The sequence below is a fragment of the Orycteropus afer genome, unplaced genomic scaffold, assembly GCF_000298275.1.
Source record: "Orycteropus afer afer isolate SDZICR_OR568_19922 unplaced genomic scaffold, OryAfe1.0 scaffold00075, whole genome shotgun sequence".
Classification (NCBI taxonomy): Eukaryota; Metazoa; Chordata; class Mammalia; order Tubulidentata; family Orycteropodidae; genus Orycteropus; species Orycteropus afer.
The window spans coordinates 4,430,207-4,453,997 of NW_006921662.1; positions in this window are offsets into that span (position 1 = coordinate 4,430,207).

Consider the following 23,791-nt stretch of genomic DNA (forward strand, 5'->3'; position numbering starts at 1 on the left):
AAGATAATTCAAAAACGGTTGCAGCAGTATATTGACAGAGAACTTCCAGAAATGCAAGCTGGATTCAGAAGAGGATGTGGAACAAGGGATATCATTGCTTATGTCAGCTGGATCTTGGCTCAAAGCAAAGAAGACCAGAATGATGTTTTATTGACTATGCAAAAGCATTTGACTGTGTGAATCATAGCAAATTATGGGTAACATTGAGAAGAATAGGAATTTCAGAACACTTAACTGTACTCATAAGGGACCTGTACATAAACCAGGAGACTGCCATTTGAACAGAACAAGGGGACATTGCATGGCTTAAAATCAAGAAGGCAGTGAGTCAGGGTTGTATCCTTTTGCCATACTTATTCAATCTGTGTGTTGAGCAAATAATCCAAGAAGCTGGACTATTTGAAGAGGAACGTGGCATCCGATTGGAGGAAGACTCATTAACAACCTGCAATACGTTGACACCATAGCTTTGCTTACTGAAAGTGAGGATGACTTGAAGCACTTATGATGGAGATTGAAGAATACAGTCTGCAGTATGAATAACATCTTAATATAAAGAAAACAAAAATCCTCACAACTAGACCTCTAATCAGAATCATGATAAATGGAGAAAAGATTGACGTTGTCAAAGACTTCACATTGCTTGGTTCTATAATCAACACCAATGGAAGCAGAAGTCGAACATCACACAATATATAGCACTGGGAAAATTGGCTGCAAAGGACCTCTTTCAAGTGCTGAAGAGCAACAATATCTCCTTGAGGACTAAGGTGTGCCTGATACAAGCCATAGTATTTTCAATTGCTGCATAAGCACGTGAGAGCTGGACAATGAAGAAAGAAGACTGAAGGAGTTGATGGTTTTGAATTTTGGTGCTGGCAAAGAATGCCGAAAGTACCATGGACTACTGAAAGAACTAATAAATCTGTCCTGGAAGAAGTGCAACAAGAATGCTCCCTGGAAGTGAGAATGGCCAGACTTCTTTTCACCTACTTTGGTCATGTTGTCAGAAGGGACCATTCCTTGGAGAAGGATGTCATGCTTGCTAAGGTGGAGGGTCAATGAAAGTGGGGAAAGCCTTCCATGAGATAGATGGGCACAGTGGCTGCGGTAATGAGCCAAGTATAGCAAGGATTGTGGAACAGATGCGGTACCTGGCAGTGTTTCGTTCTGCTGTGCATAGGGTCACTATGAGTCGGAGATGACTCCACAGCACTTAATAACAACAACATGCTTTAAGACTTAAGAAATTTTTAATTTAAATTACATATTATTGTTGTTAGGTGCTGGCCTATCAGTTCCAATTCATACTGCCCTTATGTGCAATAGAACGGAACACTACCCGGTCCTGCACAATCCTCATTATCATTGGCATTCTTGAGCCCATTGTTACAGCCTCTTTGTCAATCCATCTCCTTGACAGTCTTTTTCATTTTTTCTGATGCTTTACTTTTCCAAGCATGAAGTGTTTCTCTAGGGAGTGGTCTGCCCTAAGAACTCGCACAAAGTACATGTGAGATAAAGTCTCATTATCCTCAATTCTAAGGAGCATTCTGACTGTAATTCTTCCAAGATAGATTTGTTTGCTTTTCTGGCAGTCCATACTTTCAACATACATATTCAATATTCTTTAGAAACACAATTCAAATGCACCAATTTTTCTTCAGTTTTCCTAATTTATTTCTCAGCTTTCACATGTATATGAGGCAATTGAAAATACCATGGCTTGGGTCAGGTACACCTTAGTGCTCAAAGTGAGATCTTGACTTTTTAACACTTTAAAGAGGTCTCTTAAAGCAGATTTGCCCAATTCAATGAGTCTTTTGATTTCTTGACTGCTGCTCCAATGGACATTGATTGTGGATGGAAGTAAAATGTAAACCTTGATAACTTCAGTATTTCCTTCATGTATCATGATGTTGGTTATTGGTCCAGTTGTGAGGATTTTTGTTTTCTTCTATTGAGTGTAATACATACTCTTGCTGTAGTCTTTGATATTCATTAGTAAGTCTTTTAAGTCCTCTTCCCTTTCAGCAAGCAAGGTTGTGTCAGTGTCTCTCGGACTTCTTCCTTTAATAGTACCACTCCTTGATCATATGCTGTCTCCTGAAATCATTGAATGTCAATCATTTCTTTTTGGTATAATGATTCTGTGTATTCCTTCCATCTTCTTTTGATGTTTCCTGCATTATTCAATATGTTGCCTATAGAATCCTTCAATATTGCAATTTGATGCTTGAACTTTTTTCAGTCCTTTCAGCTTGAGAAATGCCAAAGAGTGTTCTTCCCTTTTGAATGTCTAGCTCCAAGTCTTTGTACATTGTATTACAATACTTTACTTTGTTTTCTCTAGCTGCCCTTTGCTATCATCTGTTCAGTTCTTATACTTCATCATTTCTTCCATTTGCTTTAGCTACTCTATGTTCAGGAGCAAGTTTCAAATTTTCTTCTGACATCTGTTTTGCTCTTTTCTTTCTTTACTGTCATTTTAGTAAGCATAATGTGGTCTTTGATGTCACTCCACAAATCATTTGATCTTCAGTCATTAATGTTCAATATGTCAAATTGGTTCTTGAGATGGTCTCTAAATCCAGGTGGGATATACTACAGGTTGTACTTTGGTTCTTATGGACTTGTTTTAACTTTCTCCAGCTTCAACTAGAACTTACATATGAACAATTGATGATCTGTTTCACAGCCAGCTCCTAGCATTTTTCTGACTTATTATATTGAGATTTCTACAGATGTAGTCAATTTTATTCCTGTGTATTTCTTCTAGCAAGGTCCACAGGTGTAGGCACTACTTATGTTGTTTAAACCTGTGTTTTCAGTGAACATTGATTATTCCATGGATGCCAGAAGATGAACAAATCTATCAGGATGGACTAATTCCTGAAGAAGGACATCATTCTTGGTATTGTAGAAGGTCAGTGAAAAAGAATATTCTCAACAAGATGGCTTGACACAGTGGTTGGAAAAAATTGGCTTAAGCAAAGCAATGATTGCAAGGATGATGCAGAGAACCAGAAAGTATTTTTTTTCTGTTGGACTTTGGGTTGCTATGAGTTGTAACTCACTGGACAGTACCTAACAACAACAGCTTAATTTCTAATCATAGATATTTAGAAATATTGAGAGGATTAAACCCATATATAAAATGGGAGCTCTGGTGGCATAGTGCCTAGGGCATTTGACTGCTAACCAGAAGGCTGGAGGTTCAAATCCACTAGTCACTCCTCAGAAGGAAGGTTGGGCAATCTATTTCTGTAGTGATACCAGCTTGGAAACCCAAGAAGGGGTCACTGTGAGTTGGATCCAACTCAATGACAGTGAGGTTTTTTTTTTTTTTCTTAAATAGCAATATTAACTATTGGAAAAATGTAGCACATCTTTCATATTTTGGTTTTCTTGATTTGTTGATGGCTCACTCCACATGGTGCAGGGTTGTTGTTAGGGGCCATTGAGTTGTTTTCAACTCATGTGGACCCTATGTACACCAGAATGAGACACTGTCCAGTTCTGCACTGTCCCCACAATCATTGCTATGCTTGAACTCATTGCTGCAGCCACCATGTCAGTCTATCTCATTGAGGGTCTTCCCCTTTTTTCGCTGACCCTCTACTATACCAGGCATAATATCTTTCTCCAGAGACTGGTCCCTGCTGATGACCAAAGTATAAGCATTTGAGAATGTCTATTTGCAATGACCAAGTGACCAAATGATTTTGGTCACTTCAAATAGGCATTCTCAAATATTCTTAGCTTAAACTGACCTTACAAGGCACATCTTTCAAGTTGGATTATTAACCTTGCAGAATAAAAACCTGTTAAGGTTGTGACTACAATGCTATGTGCTAAACCAGTAGATTATTGTAGAGTTAGAATGGACTCCAATAATCAGCCTCCTTTTCAGTTCAAGATGTCCCATCCCCTAAGAGATATTCTCTTTGGACATACACTGAATACACTTAGCTGAGTTTCCCATAAAACTTTTAGAATACAGGAAATCCTCAACTTATGACATATTTAAATTATGACAAAATACCCTTTGACTCCTTTTTTTGTATAATCAGTGTTTGTAACCTGTACTGTATACAAAGTTGAAGAACATTACTTGCTGATGTTATTCTCAGATATTCACTCACAGGTGTTCAATTTTATGCTTTACTCCTCAAAGCACTGTCATGCTAAACTAAAAAAAAAAAAATTCTTCAATTCACATCAGGACCAAATTATGATGTGGTCAGTGAAAGGGAACCCTGTTTTAAGTTGGACACTGCATGTAATCAACAGTTGTTTGCCATTGAGTTGGCCCCGACTCATAGCGACCCCTCCTTGGGTTTCCGAGGCAGTATCACTACGGAAGTAGGATTGCCCAACCTTCCTCCCGAGGAGTGGCTGGTGGGTTTGAACCGCCAGCCTTCTGGCGAGCAGTCAAGTGCCTTAGGCACTATGCTACCAGAGCTCCTAATCAACAGTAGGCATTATGTTTATTTCAAACAGTTGTTTAAGTTGTTGAACACAGATCTTCCAACCTTCTTCTATTGAAATTTTTCTAGGATAACTTCACTCTGACCATTCTTGTCTACATGAATTACAGTATAAAATGATGTTCTGAAACCCTTTACAGAGACTATATTTCACTGCTGTCAGTTGGATCCGACTCATAGAGACCCCTCCTTGGGTTTCCGAGGTGGTATCACTATAGAACTACATTGTCTAACCTTCCCTACAATGAGTGGCTGACGGGTTTGAACCGTCAGCCTTCTGGTTAGCAGTCAAATGCCTTAGGCACTACACCACCAGAGTGTCCATATTGTACATTAATGTATTACCTCTCATCTTCCTCCAGCTACAGAAGATAGCTTTTTTTAATTGGATATGCTGTTGAAGGAGTTCTAATTTTGTTTAAGATCCCTACTGAATGTAAAATATATAGTTCTTAAAATATAAAATACAAGAATGGTAAGATTCAAGAATTGTAGTATATTATAAGTTACGTATTATTTGATATGACAGAAGATATTTATCACCCATGTCACTCATTCTAAGGCCCATTGTAACAGACAACAGTAACAATATTTTGGAAGATGATAAGTAGATGGATGGATAGTAACTGATTTAACCATCTAGGGATATTGAATATTTAACCTGTGAAAGAAAGTCAAAAGGCAATTTATACTACAGAACATACTACCCCTAAATTAGGAATTTGCAATGTGTATTCCCTGTGAAAGTAAGGATTGTAATTGTTGTTGTTTGGTGCCATTGAGTTAACTCCAGCTCATATTGACCATATAAATAAGGGAATAAAGGTTTATCCAGTCTTGTGGATTAAAAAGTAGATGTTTGGTTGAAAACTGAAAGAATTAGAAGAGCATAATCTATCAGAATGCCTAAAATTATAAATATAGATAATACCAAGTATTATTGAGAATGTAGAATACCTGCAAAATGGTATAACTACTTTGGAAAATTGTTTGGAAGATTCTTAGAAATGTAAGTGTGCACTCAAGTGTGTATGCAACTATAATTAAAGCATATGTTCACACAAAATGTTAACAACTTTATTGACAATGACCAAAAATTGGAAAGAATTTGTATCTATTACAGCATAATGAATAAATGGAATACTATTCAGCAATGAAAATGAACAAGTTACTACAAATGCAGCAAAATGGATGAATGTCAAAAGCGTTACACTACAACAATGAAGCAACACACAAAAGACTACAAAATGTACTTCATTTATATAAAGGTGTAATAGTTGCCTGGGATAAAGGCTGAAGGATGGACTGACTGGAAAGGGGCATGAGTAATCTTTTGTGAGTGATAGATATATTCTATATCTTGATCAAGGTGCTGTGATCATGGATGAATGTTGTGGTTTTGTTGAGCTGATTCCCAACTCATGGTGACTCCATAAAGAAAAGAAAGTTGTGTAGTCCTATTTCATCTCCATTAGTTGTAAATCAGACTGCTTAGATCCATAGGGTTTTCACAGACTGATTTTCAGAAGTTAATTGCCTGGACTTTTTCCCTAGTTTGTTTTAGTCTGGAAGCTCTACTGAAACGTGTTCAGCATCACAGCAACAGGCAAGCCTCCTAACAGGTGGGTGGGGGCTGTGCATGAGGTGCATTGACAGGGAATCAACTAGAAAAATGCCTATCAGTTGGTGAATGTCGTGCATCCACGCAATGCCCAGCAGTAAAATCATGCAAATTTATGGTACATGCAAGGACATGAATGGATCTTGAGGCATGAGGCTAGGTGAAAGAAGCCAAAAAGAAATCATGAGGAAAATTACAAAAATAAATAAATAAATAAATAAATAAACAGAGCTAAATCATAGAAATTGATATCATTAAATACTTTATACCTACTAAAATGGCACAAATGAAGAAAATAGTGACAAAGATGCAGAGCAACTACTAGTTTTAATGTAAAATGGGACTCTCAGTTTGAAAATCTTTGAGTTTTTTTATAAATTAAAATCCCTCCTTGGGTTTCTGAGGTGGTATCACTGCAGAAGTAGATTGCCCAACCTTCCTTCTGAGAAGTGGCTGGTGGTTTTGAACTGCTAGCCTTTTGGTTAGTAGTCAAAGTCAAATGCCTTAGGCATTACACCAACATATATATATATATATATATATATATATATATATATATATATATATATATATATATATGGTGGTATATAGATATAGATATAGATACTGAAAGGTGTGAAATCATACATAATATGGTTTTTGACATAATATTTCAAAGTTAAACAACACATTTCTAATAACTACTGGATCAAAAAGAAATCATGAGGAAAATTATATTAAAAAAATTTTAGACAGAGCTAAATCATAGAAATTGATATAATTAAATACTTTATAACTACTAGAATGGCACAAATGAAAAAAATACTGAGAAAGATGTAGAACAACTACTAGTTTTAATGTAAAATGAGACTCTCACTTTGACAATCTTTGAGTTTTTTACAAATTAAAACATTTATTTACCTTATAAATGAACAATATCAGTCATAGATATCTACCAAAGAGAAAAGAAAACAAGTGTTCTCATTTATAAGTGACATCTCAATAAGTTTAACTTAAAACACCATTTAATATATTTGGAAACCTCACACATTCACCTTTATGGGGTGAGTCAATCCCTGTTATCATATCAGCACATTGCTCTGTATAAATTTGTTACTAAAATGAGAAATCTTGAAATGAGAATATATTGCTTAGAAAATTAATCTTCCTAAATATTTTGGAGAGGAGTAACAGCATTGTCTAAGGTATCATGTTGTTGTTTTTAGGTGTTGTCAAGTTGATTCTGACTCATAGCAACCCTATGTACAACACAATGAAACACTGCCTGGTCCTAATCCCTGCTACACTTGAGCTTATCGTTGCAGCCACTGTGTTGACCCATCTTGTTCAGGGCCTTCCTTTTTTTCTCTGACCTTCCACTTTACCCAGCATGATATCTTTCTCCAGGAATTGGTCCCCTCTAACAAAGTGACCAAAGTAGGTGATACAAAGTCTGGCCATTGTCACTTCTAAGGAGCAACCAAGAGGAACTACTTCCAGGAGAGATTTGTCAGTTCTTCTGGCAGTCATGGTATTTTCAGTATTCTTCACCAACACCACAATTCAGGCATTAATTCTTCTTCCGTCTTCCTTATTCATTGTCCAGCTTTAACATGCATAGGAGGAGAGTGATAATATCATGGATTGGGTTACATGTACCTTAGTCTTCAAAGGTATATCTTTGCTCTTCAACACACTAAGAGGTCTTTTGCAGCAGATTTGGCCAGTGCAATGTGAAGTCTGATTTCTTGACAGCTGCTTCTATGCATGTTGATTGTGGATCCAAGTACCATGAAATCCTTGATAACTTTAATCTTTTCTCCATTTGTCATGATGTTGGTTATTGGTCCAGTTGAAAGGATTTTTATTTTCTTTCATTGAGGTGTAATCCACACTGAGGACTATAGCCTTTGATCTTCATCAGTAGGGGAGCTCTGGTAGCATAGTGGCTAAGGCATTTGACTGCTAACCAGAAGGCTGGCAGTTCAAACCCATGAGCCACTCCTCAAAGTGGGGCAATCTACTTTCATAGTGATACTGCCTTGGAAACCCAAGGAGGGGTCACTATGAGTCGGGTCCAACTTGACATAACAACAACAACAACAACAACATCACTTTCAGCAAGGAAAGTTGTGCCATCTGCATATCACAGTTTTTTGATGAGTCTTCTACCAACCCTGAAGCTGTGTTCTTCTTCATATAGTCCAGCTTCTCAGATTATTTGCTCAACATATAGATTGAATAAATATGTGGAAAGGATATAACCCTGACACACACCCTTCTTGATTTTAAGCCATGCAGTGTTCCCTTGTTCTGTTTGAATGACAGCCTATGTACAAGTTCCTCAAGAGCACAATCAAGTGTTCTGGAATTCTCATTCTTCTCAATGTTATCCATAATTTATTATGATCCATACAGTGAAATTCCTTTGCATAGTCAATAAAAGAGAGGAAAATATCTTTCTGATAGTCATTGCTTTCAGTTAAGATCCATCTGACATTAGTAATGACATCCCTAGTTCCATATTCACTTCTGAATCCAGCTTGCTTTTCTTGAAGTTCCCTGTCAATATATGGTTACAAACATTTTTGTATCATCTTCAGCAAAATTTTACTTGCATATGGTATTAATGATATTGTTCAATAATTTCCATATTCCATTCCACCACCTTTCTCTGGAATGGGCAAAAATACTGATCTCTTCCAGTTGGTTCAACAGGTAGCTGTCTTCCAAATTTCCTGGCATAAACAAGTAAGCACATCCATTTGTTGAAACATCTCAGTGGGTATTCTGTCAATTCCTGGAGCCTTGATTTTTGCCAATTCTCTCAGTGTACCTTGGACTTCTTCCTTCAGTACCATTTGTTCTTGATTATATGCAACTTCCTGAAATGGTTGAAAGTTGACCAATTCTTTTTGGTACAGTGACTCTGTGCATTCCTTCCATCTTCTTTCTGTGCTGCCTTCATAGTTCAATATTTTGCCCATTGATTCTTTAAATATTGCAATTCAAAGCTTGATTTTCTTTTCTTTAGTTCTTGAAACACTGAGTGTGCTCTTCCCTTCTGTTTTTCTAACTCCAGGTCGTTGCATGTTTTAATATAATACTTACTTTGTCTTCTCTAGCCTCCCTTTGAAATCTTCTGTACCACTCTTTTATTTCAACCTTTCTTCCTTTCACTTTAGCTACTCTCTGTACAAAAGCAAGTGTTAGGGTCTCTTCTGGCATCCATTTTGATCTTTTCTTCCTTTCCTGTCTTTGTAGTGATCTTTAGCTTTATTCATGTATGATGTTTTGATATCATCTTACAATTCACCTGGTTTTTGGTCATCGGTGTTTAATGCATGAAATCTATTCTTTAGATGGTCTCTAAATTCAGGTGTGATGTAAACAAGGTCATATTTTGGCTCTAATGGGCTTGTTGGTATTTTCTTCAACTTCAACTTGAGTTTGCATATGAGCAATTGACGGTCTGTTCCTCAGTCAGCTCTTGGCCTTATTTGAGTGACAATATTGAGCTTTTCCATCACCTCTTTCCACAGATGGAGTTGATCTTATTTCTGTGTATTGCATCTGGTGAGGCCTACTTACATAGTAACCACTCATGTTGTTGAAAAAAGGGTGTTTGCCATGAGTAAGTCATTGGTCTTGAAAAATTCTATCATGCAATCTCCAGCATTATTTCTATCATCATTGTCACATTTGCCAACTACAGATACTTCTTCTGTTTCCAGCTTTAACATTCCAATTATGGGCCATAATCCATACAACTTGATTGCATATTTGGTCAATTTTATACTGCAGAAGTTAGTAGAAATCTTCAGTTTCATCATTTTTTGCTTTGGTGGTTGGTGCATAAATTTGAGTAATAGTCAGATTAACCGGTCTTCCTGTGGGTGTATGGATGTTATCCTATCACTGACAGCATACTTCAGGATAGATCTTGAAACATTCTTTCTGATGATGACTGCAACACCATTGCTCTTCAATTAGCCATTCTTGCTGTTGTAGACCATATGATTTCCTGACTCAAAATGGCCAATTCCAATCCATTTCAGCTCACTCATTCCTGGGATATTGATTCTTATGTGCTCCATTTTATTTTTGACAACTTACAGTTTTCCTATTTCCATTCTTCATACATTCCATATTTCAGTTATTAATAGATTTTTGCAGCTGTTCCTTCCCATTCTAAGTGGTGTCCCCTTAGCCAATGAAGGTCCTAAAAGTTTTACTCCATCTATGTCATTAAGAGAGATTCTTCTTTGAGGAGGCAGCTCTTCCTCACTCATATTTTGAGTGCCTTCCAACCTGAGATGCTCATCTTCTGGCACTATATCAGACAATGTTTCACAGGTCTTTACGAAATTTTCCAGTAATATATCAGACAGTGTTTCACTGATATTCATAAGGTTTTCAGTGGCCAATTTTTTTTCCAAAAGTGGATGGCCCTATCCTTCTTCCCATTCTGCCTTAGCTTGAAAGCTCCTCTGAAACCTGTCTGTCATAGGTGACCCTTGTTGTTGTTGTTTTTGTTATGTGCCATTGGGTCGGACCCGACTTACAACGACCCCTCCTTGGGTTTCCAAGACAGTATCTACAGAATTAGATTGCCCCATCTTCCTTCCAAGGAGTGCCTTGTGGTTAGCAGTCAAGTGCCTTAGGCACTATGCTACCAGAGCTCCTATGGTTGACCCTGCTGGTGCTAAAAATCCTGGTGGCATAGCCTCCAGCCTCACAGCAACACACAAGCTACCACAGTATAACTAATGACTAAAGTATCATATGCTAGCAGTATTAGAAAGATTGCATAAGATGCTGTATAAAACTTAAGGTTATACCTTTAGATTGTACTTTTCAACATATTTCTAAATATTATGGGTTTGTGTGTATGTGTGTGTGTAAGAGGGAGAGAGAAACATCAGGTATTGGTAGAATATACTGGCACCTTATTTTGCAATTTAATATAATATCTTCAAATTACATCTTAACATCCTCAATTGGAAAAACTATGACTGCATTTTATTACAGATAATAAGAAGAGGAGTTCAGGAAGAGAAAAGGCATCTGAGAGTCAATTTATCAGGACATGAATTCTGGTAATTAATTTTCCAATGCAAAGCACAGACACTTGGAAATACATAGATAAAAAAGTATCATTCATCTTCCGCTTGCAAGTTAACAAAAGCAAATCTGCAATTTACCTCCATTATATCCTAAAGTCACAAATGAGAAACAGCTAATGTCTTTGCAAGTTTAACTTCTTACCTAAAAACCTGCCTCAGAACACTGAATATTTGGTATCTCTTATTTTCTTGTACACAGACTAACATTGTTTTATAATTTAATAAAATGAGGTAATGGCTCATCCTTTTTATTTCAATTTCAGCTTAAGCCTCTAACTCTTAAAATAACTCTTGAATAAAATAACTCTTGAATAAAATAACTCTTGAAATATTCTCCAATACTTTCAATTTCATACTACTGTAAAATTTTTCCTTACTCATTTTCATCCTACTCTCCACTCATAATCTATTTTCATTTTAAATTAAGAAACAACTAACTCAAGTTTGTTTATGTTTAGCTAATAATATGGTTCAGAACTATTTTTTTTTAAATATATATTTCCAGTGATATATCCCTGTACTTTATATATGGAAAACATTGACCATTGTTTTAAAAATATAGGGATTTGATAGTCTAGATGTAAAACTATCTCCAGTTTACCTTCCTCATTTGCGAAACCAACAGAACTCAAACACATTGTCTTAGTGTAAACAAGATTTTAATTAGTGTTTAGCTACAGAATTCCCATTAATTCTTCAGACAACAGGAGTATTTTGACTTCGTTTTAATCATTTGTACATTCAAAGGCCTATTTACCTTATCTTTAAAAGTAGTTATACATTTTCTCTACTGCAGTGCAGAAATTTGAAAATAAAATCACTCACTAAATATTGCTGATTTTTCAGATCAGTCTTCTCCTAGCTTAGAATATTTAGTTTAGAGCTAAATCACTGAGCTTCAGCATCTTAGGTGAATGACCAGGAAAAGTACTTTATCAACATTAAAAAAAATAATAATAAATTAATTAAGACAACTGATTCTCATATCATTTTCTATCATTTACTCAAGGTGAAAAATTGAACATATGTAACCTTCTAGCATTAACTTAAGGAGCTCTGGTGGCACAGTGGTTAAGGCATTTGGCTACTAAACAGAAGGTTGGCAGTTCAAACCCACCAGCTGCTCTGCAGAAGGATGAGGCATTCTACTTCCATTAAGATATACAACCTTGGAAACTCTATGGGTCACTATGAGTCAGAATGGACTCAATGGCAGTGGGTTTGGTTTTTTGGTTTAGCATTATCTTGGGTCACTACATAAATGAAACTGGAGCTTTGACTTAGTTCCTTAGTGCTCTATAACATAGGCAACCTAAGTGAGAAGTGGGTGGCTTTAAAGAACATAAATTTTACTCTCATATTTCTGAAGGCTGAAAGTTCAAATCAGGGTCTCAGCCATGTAAATTCCATCTGTGAAATTCCCTCCTATTTTCTGGTGTCTGCTCACAATCTTTTGGTTTCCTTTGCTTGTAGACAATCATCAGGTGACATGTCGTCACAGGGATCTGCATATCTCTGTATCAGATCTTTTTTTATAACTCACAAATGATTAGATTTAGAACCCACCCTACTCAGGCATGATCTGGTTAACATAGCAAAGAAAATTGCATTTCCAAACAGGATTACATCAACAGTATAGGGGTTAGGATTCCAACACATATTTCTTTTTGGACACAATCAATCCATACCAGGTATCTAATACAGAAAATATATGTTAATTCAAGATAATTTCTGTCAATGATTAAGCTATTGTTTACATAGTGGCAAAAAGAAAAAAAGAAATGAAAAGGGGGAGGGAAGAGAAGTGATATCCTTCTGTCCTTCCCTTATATTATTCATTTATATTTTTCATCCAGAAATTTTCAGCTTTGTTCTCCCCTTGGACATCTAAGTATATAGACAGTAAATAGTAAGTGAATTTGAATTTGTTAATACAGCTAGAGCTGGTGACATCTTGGTCCTCAGACTCTGAACTGTTTGATATCTCAAAAATCTTAGAGAATCTTTGTGACTGGTTCATTGCAACTGCAGCTAGATTTTCCATCCTTCCCCTTTGTTTCCACTTTCTCTAAGTATGTGGTGGTCTCTGAGTCACTGAGGTTTTGTCTTTTGCAGCCAAATCAAGTCTTTGCATAATGTTCTTTTCTGTCTTATTCTCAGATTAATATTAAAACAAATACGTGGAAGGAAACAAACTCAGAGCATCCCAAAATACTGGCAGTTTTTGTTTTCCTCTAACAAGTGCATTGTAATATGTTTTTATTTTATTTTTAAATGTCTTTGACCTTGATCTCAGTGAATATTTTTCTATGATATCTATTGGAATACTGTTTGACATTACGTTAGGCATGTGTAGATTCACAATTCATAACATTTTTCACTGTGAAACTAGAATTTTACCTTGAATTCTAAAAAATTTACCCATTTAACACTTTCTTTCACAGTCTTCCAGTTTTATAACTGATTTTTGTCACAGACTTTTATTAATCTGACTATTGATACAAAGTCTAATCCTAGTTTATTATTTCATACATCACACTGAAATAGATAATAATAAAAACAAAACCAAACTTATTGCCACTGAGTCGATTCTGACTCATAACAACCCCCTTTGGGTTTTCAAGACTATAAATCTTTACAGAAGCAGACAGCCCCATCTTTCTTCAGCAGAGTGGCTGATGGACTCATACCATGGGCCTTTTGGTTAGCAGCCAAATGCCTTAACCACTACACCACCAAAGCTCTTTGTAGATCATAATATTCCCTTTTAAATAGATACATGGTTATAAAGGGAATAAGTGATTCTCAATCTGCAATTAATGTTCATCTTTATTTTAAGTTTGATTATTTGAGAAACTACTTATATGCAAAGCACTGTGCAGCCATCAAAAAATTTTACAATGTTACCAGACTAGTTGTTAAACAAGGTATGTACAAATAAAAGAAATAGGAAGTAAGGGAGAAATTGATGATCACACACACCAGAGAGAGATTTTGGCTGCCAAATTCTTATCACATTTGTCATTTCACTACCCTTATTAACACTTGAAAATGTAAAATCATTTCTGAACTTGAGCTCCTTTGCTGCTGCTTCTTCTTCTTCTTCTTCTTCTTCTTCTTCTTCTCTCTCTAAGTTCTGTGCATGTTTTATATGCAATTCATGAGAAACAATTTTATTATGGTAAAAGAACTGCATGTGAATGGAATACCCTTTATAATCTACTGAGATTCACAACATCTGTCATCTCAGATACAAAATATGAACATAAGTCATAACCCTCTACACCAGCCACATTTCTATAATAGAAGCCCACGCCAATTACTGGCAGCAAATTAGTAGGAGGAATAACCATAAATGAGTCACTAAGGCATACCTAACAATTTTATATCAATTCCCAAAGTATTCTTAAAATGTTTCCAAGTAATTAGGCTCCTAGTCTTACCATACTTTATTCAACAAAACACAGACTAAATGATCAATTTCCATTTGCAAACATGTTTTAACAGATAAAAATGCAGCGATTTCACTAAACATAACATTTCAGGGAAATTCTCCAATCAAATCACTGAAGAATTTCACCATGCAATAGCTACCATTTGTGTTTGTGGAGGTTGTAGCACTTATATCATGAAATAGTTATTATTTTTCCTGCAATAATGAATCTCAAATTCCCAACTTTTTTTCTGTATACCTTCTAGTCATGAGAAAGGAAATGTGTGCATTTAAGCTGTGTTTGTGTGAGAGGCCAAGTGTCTGACTAAGTAGGCAGTTGAGTGTAGGTGTCTTGCTGGCTTATTAACTCAGTACCATTAAAGTTAATCTCAGTGTCCTGGAGTCACCATAAACCAAAACTAGCTGCCAGGAATTGGTTCTAATTATAGTGACCCTATACATGTCAGAGTAGAACTGTGACCAATAGGATTTCCAATGGCTGATTTTTCTGAAGTAGATCACCAGGCCTTTCTTCAGAAGCATTTCTAGATGAACTCAAATCTCCAACCTATTGGTTACTAGTTATGAGTTCAATAACCATTTGTACCACCCAGGGAGCCACTATAGAAGCTGGTTGTACAGGAGTCCAAAGTCCCCTACATGAATTGCTCATCATGTTGAATTCTGAGCTGCCTGTGTCTAGATCACCCACACAGCCATCCTGGTGCAGGAACTCTGGATGATAAACCCAAACTTTGGTTATAAAGTCAGTAAAGACCTAAAGAGATTAAGCTCTCAGATCCTAGAGGAAAAGAAGAACTGGCAAGACATTTAGGACAAAGCAAAATAATGAAGGTTCAAGAAGGTCAGGGTCCTGTACTCAGTGTCCAAGGAAATCCTAAAACAAGAAAACAGTCCCAAATTCCAGTCCTTAATGTATTAAATATAGCAGACTAGTGGGAGAAATGGAGTGGCTCAGTTTGCTCTCAGCTACTAACCAAAAGGTTGGTTGTTTGAATCCATAGTAGTGCTGTGGAAGAAGATCTGGTAATCTATTTCTGTAAGGTTACAGCCCATTGAAAAATCCTATGGAGCATGGGTCTACTCTCAAATGCATGAGGTCACTAGGTCCAAGAACCAACTTGATAGCTACGGGTTTTGTTTTTAGTGAGAGAAAAGCAATGAATACATCACAATAAGAAGCTAGACAAAAAAGGAGAACATATCAAAAATAAGGGAATGAATCAATGGAACTGTCTTTATACTGCTCAGTAGAACAGGCTGGGTACCAGGCCCATCACATTAATACTTTTTAATAATGATATATTGACATCTACATTTTCCAGGCAACAGGTTTCACAGCCAGGAGATTTGTCAGCTGATGCAAGTATAGTGTATTGAGAATGAGATTAGCAGATGGGCTGAATAAAATCACTTTTGCTGGGGAAAAAATAAATAAATTATATATATATATATCTATATATATATATCTATATATATATATATAGATATATATATATATATATCTATATATATATTTAAGGAGCTGTGCAGGTATATGATTGATATGTGATTGTTCATCTCATCTTCTAAAGGATATCATATGTAGCATCAATGTCACCTGGGAGGGATGGTGGTCCCTTTCTGAAAATTATACAAGAAACAAAGTTTTCTGAAGAGTTCCCATTTATGTGCCCCAGGGTGTCATATTTTGAATCTTGCTCTCTTCTTTCCTCAACATTTTCAATTTACGATGTTACAATATTACCATTTCAAATTCAAACTCTCTTTGTAAAATTGTATTATCACTCTTTTCTTCCCTCTACTTTTTGGGAGTATCTTTGACAATCTTCATAATTCTAACTTAAGCTTTTCTGCAATGAACCAACTATTCTTTCTCATTGTTTGTACTCACAGCTTCTGTTTTCTATTTCTCAGAATACTCTATGTCTGTAACATGAGGCCAGTTATTTAATCCCTCTGAGAATTTTTTTTGTCACTGTTAGATATTGAGCTTTATAAAGGGTACATTAGAAGATATGATATAAGAATAAAATAGAATAGAATAGAGTAGAATCAGCAGAGAACTGGGTAACACTGGCAAACCAAGTGATATTTTCTTAGTTTCTTGTTTTTTTCTTTTTCTTTTGTTATTTTCCCTCACTTAGAATATTCTCTTTCACTACATGTAACATTACATTTATGTTCTTATCCATGCAGAACATAATCAAATCAACTAGGATGAACTTAACACTACTGTTTCATATTTCTCATATTTCTCTATATGTCTATGAGTTTATTATTTTACTGCTGACAACCTGGGATTCAAGAAACCCAGTGCATTTGAGGTAGACTTGATTGTAAGTAGGGCAAGTCAGTGGCTAACAGTCTCAGCTCCATCTGCTCCAAAGGGTCTGTGGTAAAGCTGGGTGCTGCTGACCTCGCCAATTCCCAGGAGAAGTGAGTGGTGAAGGTGTGTCCAGCATATATGTGGCAGTACAGTAAAAGTCATTTTCTGTTTCTACCATTCATACCTGGAAAATGAGTCCTGCACGATTCTGAACATTGTCAACTGACCTGTCAGGATTACCTCCTTCCATCTCAGCAATGGCTCCCCAGCTACTAAGGTACTTATTTTAGTTGCCTAAAGAAAACTTAAGGAGCTCTGGTAGCACAAGAGTTAAGTCCTCAGCTACTAACTGAAAAGTTGGTGCTTTGAATCCACCCAAGAGCTCTGCAAGAGAAAGATCTGGTGATATCCTCCTTTAAAGAGGATACTAGGAGTCAAAAAAATGACTTGGTAACACCTAACAACAGGGAAACAGTATGACTGATTCTCAATTTCGTAATAAAAGTTCTCATCAGCCATGCTCTCTTTGTGCCATGGCCCTGGCTTCTACTTTCACAAGAAAGAAACAAAACGGCCTGCAACCATGTATTAGTCACAGAGTTTCAAAGCTCTATTCTGAGTAGGAATAAGAGTGCAAATGTTTTTGTGCTTGTTTGCTTTGTTTTGCCTTTTTTCTCTAAAGTAACACCACCTCATCCCATTAAAGAATATTTGGTTTCATAGATTGCACCTAAAAATATATCTTGCAAAAAAAAATGTATATTTTGCAAAGCGTACAACCTATTTTTCCTGTCAAATGATGGGATGCCACTGAAATGGAAGTGGTACTGTGTGAACTTTTTTACCGGACAGTTGTTTTATTTACTTTCTTTTGCATGTAGCTTCTGGGCAGTTTGAACAGTAGTGGTTTGTGATGTGGCAGTGCCTCTTTCCAACAATACTAAGAATTAGGCTTTTGTTCACACACACCGACTGCAATGCAGTCTCTGTTCTAGCACACACTGATGCTGTTGCCTATTTTCAGCTGGATTGATGACTACATTTCCAACTCATGAAAACTAAGCACTGCTGTTATGGCACAAACCCTGGGTTTTTCTCTTGGCTCGCACTAAAAATAACCCATCAAATGTGTACTTTTCAAGATAATTTTGGCTTTGGTTTTGTAAATGATGGCATACATCTGGACTGTGTCTTCTAACCTTGACATTGTTTCAAGTATTATCCCTGAGTATATCAACTCTTAATTTGGCCTGAGTAAATTCATATTAAAATTCTTTTAGTTTAGTAGCAATGCCAAAAAACAAAAACAAACCCATAAAACTTAAGAATTTGATTATTAAGCATATATTTTACTTAATGATTACTTCTTTAAAAAAATAATATATGAGTAAGAGCCACTAATTTACTAAGGTTTAAAATATTTTTGTTACAAATTAACGCAGTATTTTATTACCAGCTACTTCTCTTCTACTTCATAAGGAGGGAAAAATAAAATGTCATTGGAAAGCAAATTAAGATATTTTTAGGACTTGCCAATGTTTCAAACTTTGATTCTTGTGGGATGGTAATTATATGCACAGAGGGTAAAAAATCTACCTTTGCCATCCATTACATTTTGTTACAACTAGGAAAAGAAATTTCCAGCTGTTCTGAAGCCTTTGCCCCTGGAGGAGGATTGCATGTTGTTCTAGAAGTGCAGGGCTCTTCTAGGGAAGCAGGGAGGCAGCTGATGCAACTGGAAACTTTGTCATCTGTCCCTGTGACCACAGATTCCACACTGAGCTGCTCCTACCAGGTCTTGTGTTTAGACTCTGTGGTCCTGTATTTAGACTCTGATTAGACCTGCTGGAGAGAGGAGAGGCAGGCTAGACAGCAATGGTCACTCCCTTAAGTCCTGACAAAGTCTGCTCCTGCCCCCCACTTACCAGTAATTCCATAATATTGATCCAGAATCTCTCGAACTATCCATTTAATGTAATAGATGCCTGTCATGCCATTAACAAAGGAGGTCCCACAAAGTGAATTTGGAATTTCATCTTGGTCACAGTTGGTTGTCAAAAACAAAATTCAGTACTCTGACTTACGAAAGGTTTTATTATCTACAGCTAAATCTTCTGTAAGACAGAGAATTTCCCTTCTTGATAATGTTTGTCCCTCAGTAAACTGGTGAAAGAATATATGTAGTGATGCTTCAGAATTTTATGAAACATTTAAATTGAACACATATTTTGAATAGCTGATAAACAAACAAAAACAAACTCATTGCCATGGAGTAGATTCTGACTCATAGTGACCCTCATTGGGTTTCCAGGACTGCAAATTGTTACAGAAGTAGATTACTCCATCTTCCTTCCATGGAGTGGCTGATAGGTTTGAACAACCAACCTTCTGGTTAGCAGGCAAATGCCTTAGGCACTACATCACCAGAGCTCCTTGTGGATATCTGATAAGAAATTAAAACAGTATGAGGAAGTTTGATTAGTTTTTTTTTCTTCAATTACATGATGATAACTAACAAATATAAGAGTGGAGACTGTGATCTTTAGAAAGTGCTTGACTTCATTACTATGTTGTAGAGAGATTGTCAAGAAAACTTTGATGTCAAGAAAAGGGGAGAAGTGGGAACAATGAGTGATGACAGAATGAAGAGGAGGAAGGAAAGTATACATACCCACAGTGGGAAAGAACATCCTGGTGACATTTCACTGCATGGATTTGCTGATCATAACTGGTGAGTGGAAAGAATAAATTTACCTTGCATTGGCTCCCTAGGTAGTAGTACAGCTAGTGTGTTTTTACTACTTTTATAAATTTGTTAAGAGTGAAAGTTTTATTCTACCCTAACACACATGTAGTCAATTCATGTCAAGTGCAGCCACCAAATGTCTAGCAGTGGAGGCTTGTGTGTTATCATAATGCTGAAACTCTTTCCACAGAGCTTTCAAACTAAGAGGGACTAGGGGAAAGACCTGACAATATACTTCTAAACACCAGCCGATGGAAACCCTATGAATCACAACAAGCTTATCCCATTGTGCATAAAATCTCCATAAATCAGGGTTGACTCCACACAACTAACAACAATAAAAACAACAGACATGTAAACAATTAATCCAGTGCTGTATATTTCTCAGATTAACTACAATGTGAAAATACTTATGACAAGAATAAGGTACCAAAGAAATGTTTTGAGAATCAGTCAAGCTGCTGAGGGCCTGTGGAGCAAGAGTCTCAGAAGCAGGAACACGCACTTTGACATCTCTTATTGCACAGAGAAGGGAAAATGGATGACAAGGAGTTGTGCCTCCCTGTGAAGTGACTTCACTGCACATAAACTCACAGATAAAAGACTACTGTCTACAGTTTGTTACAGAATTACTGACGGGGGATAAAAAAGAAGAAACATTCAGGGTATACCCGGACCCTTCGACAGGCTGAAGTATATTTTATCACCACTTTCATCTGTACGACTGCAAACCAAACAAACCCATTGCCATCGAGTCCGTTCCAACTCATAGCAGCCCTGTAAGACAGAGAAGAACCCCATTAGGTTTCCAAGGCTGTAAGTCAAAAACAGACTGTCTCATCTTTCTCCCAAGGAGTGACTGGCAGGGTTTTTGGTTAGCAGCCCAATGCCTTAAAGCACTGTACCACCAGAGCTCTACCACAAAATACCCTGCGAGATGGATCTCAAAAGTTATCTATATAAAATTCACCTTCGTCCAGTCGGTTCAACTCATAGCGACCCCTCCTTGGGTTTCCTAGACTTTGTCTCTATGGAAGCAAATTTCCCTGTCTTCCTTCTCAGGAGTGGCTGGTGGGTTTCAACCACAGGCTTCTGGTTAGCAGTCAAATCCCTTAGGCACTAGGCCCCCAGGATCTCTAATTAAAAAGAAAGAAGTCAGAAAGAAGGACAAAGAAAGAAACAGAAGAGAATAATGAGAGTGGGAAGAGAAAGGTAAAGAGTAGCAAGGACTGAACAATGAGTGATGAGACACCTTCTCTCTTCTACTGACCAAATGGAAACTCTGGGTGGTGCAACGTTTACCACACTTGGCAGCTAAAGGAAACAATGGAGATTAGTCTCCACCCACAGCTTCCTGGTAATCTAATTCTGAAAAACCAGCCTTTGAAAACCGTAGGAAGTAGGTTCTACTTTGATGCACACATAGGGTCATGGTCAGTCAAAGCCAACTCCAGGACAACTGTTTTTATGGAACCCTTAAAGGAGTCCCTGAGAGTCACAAACAGTTAAGCTCTTGGCTACTAACTGAAGGTTGGCAGTTAGTGTCCACCCAGAGGTGTCAAAGATTATGCCATTGAAAACCCTATATAGAGCACAGTTCTACTCTGCAACTGTGGGGGTCTCCATGAGTTGTAATTGACTAGGGATAAACTGATTTGTGTTTTGTGTTTTACTGACCACAATCTGAAAATAAAACCATTCAACCATCTCAAATTCCTCATTGAATTGATCCATCTCCACTGAAATTGACCTAATATGAAAAAAATTCTATTTAGTGTGTATATATATATATATATATATATATATATATAGAGAGAGAGAGAGAGAGAGAGAGAGAGAGAGAGAGAGAGAGCTCTGGTAGCATAGTGGCTAAGACACTTGCCTGCTAACCAGATGGCTGGCGGTTCAAACCCACCAGCCACTCCTCAGAAGGAAGGTTGGGCAATCCTACTTCCGTAGTGATACTGCCTCGGAAACCCAAGGAGGGGTCGCCATGAGTTGGGGCCGACTCGACGGCACATAACAACAACAACAATATATATATATATATATATAACTAAATTCAATTGCCCAAAACAGCATGCTGATTATCTTTGCACAGGAAAAAGACTTGTGCTTTGCTCTTCATGACAACAGAAAAGAAAGGTGTGTTATCATGGATGACTTTCAGAATTGTAAGCGAGTCATGAAAGTTATGCTCATCAGAACATCAGTGATTGGTTTCTGCTGGTATTACATGCCAAAATACAGTCCAATCTCTTTAGAAAATTTCAACCCAATAGGAAGAAAGATTGAAGATACGGTCACTACGAGTTGGGGCCTAGTTAATGACACCTAACAACACAATAGGAAGAATGTACAAGATTTATGACTTCCTAATAACATACACAAAGCATCAGACATCATTATTAGGTGCTGTTAAGTCTGTTCCAACCCACAGCAACCTCATGTATAAAAGAACAAAGCACTGCCTGGTCCTGTACCATCCTCACAATCATTTCTAAGTTTGAGCCCATTGTTGCAGCCATTGTGTCAGTTCATGTTGCTGAGGGTCTTCCTCTTTTTTGCTGACCCTCTTGATCAAGCCTGATGTTCTTCTCCAGGTACTGGTTTCTCCTGATAACATGGCCAAAGTACATGTGACAAAGTCACATCCTTGCTTCTAAGGAACATTTATGGCTGTAATTCTTCAAAGACAGAAGTAGTCTAAGGTATTTTCATATTCTTTGCCAATGCCCTAATTCAAAAGCATTAATTATTCTTCATTCTTCCTTATTCATTGTCCAGCTTTTGCATGCATATGCAGCAATTAAAAATACTGTGATTTGGGTCAGGCACACTTTAGTCCCGAAAAGGACCTCTTTGCTTTTAACACTTTAAAAAGATCTTTTGCAGCAGAATTGCCCAATGCAATATGTTGTAGCAGACATAAAAGGAAACTATTCTAGATACTCAACTGCATAGACTATTTACAACCACCATAAGGGATACTGTTCACCTAGGAGTTGTGATCTTTTCTGGGGCCAGAAACCTCATTCTTTTTCTTCTTTATTTAAGACTCCTTAAGACGTAATGGAAGAACTACTTCTTCTATATCAAATAACTTCCCCAAACAGAAATGTGTTCTTTCTCTGTAAGTCTCATGAAATTGTAGGAATAACATTATAACTTGAAGTCATGACACAGAAATCACTTTATGCGCTGTCTCTCCCACTAAATTTTGGGGTAGGATCTCTGTCTTATTTTTCTACTATTATTATTACTTGTGCTTAGACATTGTTTTTCTCAAAAATAATGTAGTGAAAAGTGAATAGAAGCCTAGGGAATATATAGGAAAAAATACTAGGTTTTTAAGGATTATTAGAAAATATTTTATCACAGTAGAAAGGGAGTTGTTAGTTGTTGTTATGTGTGATTGAGTGGGACCCGACTCATCGCAACCCATCCTTGGGTTTCTGAGGCAGTATCACTATGGAAGTAGATTCCCCAACCTTCCTTCTGAGGAGTGTTTGGTGGGTTTGAACTGTCATCCTTTTGTTTAACAGAGTGGGAGTGTATTTAGAGAAAGTCGGTAGGAGTGTAGGTAAATTGAACAGAAATGGGAAGGATGAATGTGGGAAACAGAAAGAGTAGTGTATGTGCAGCTGCAAGATAATGTTAGGAGAGCTGTAATTTGAAATTTCAATAACTAAATCAAGAGGAAAAGTTGGTTAATTGAGTGAATAGGGGAAGAAAAACTAATGGGAAACCTTGAAGGCTACACAAAGTGCTCGATTTTAAATGAAGTTGTCAAGGGCAGTGTACTGTGGAAAACACTGCTGGATATGGTGGGGGCAATACCAATAAATATAAGGAATAAAAATGTGCAAGTTTAGAAAAAATTATTAATTTTGTTCCTGTTGAGAATATATACAGCAAAACTCACACTAATTCAACAGTTTCCACATATACAATTTAGGGACAATTGATTACTTCCTTCAAGGTGTGCAGTCATTCTCACTCTCCTTCTGAGTTGTTCCTCCTTGGTCATCATAAACTCACTGTGC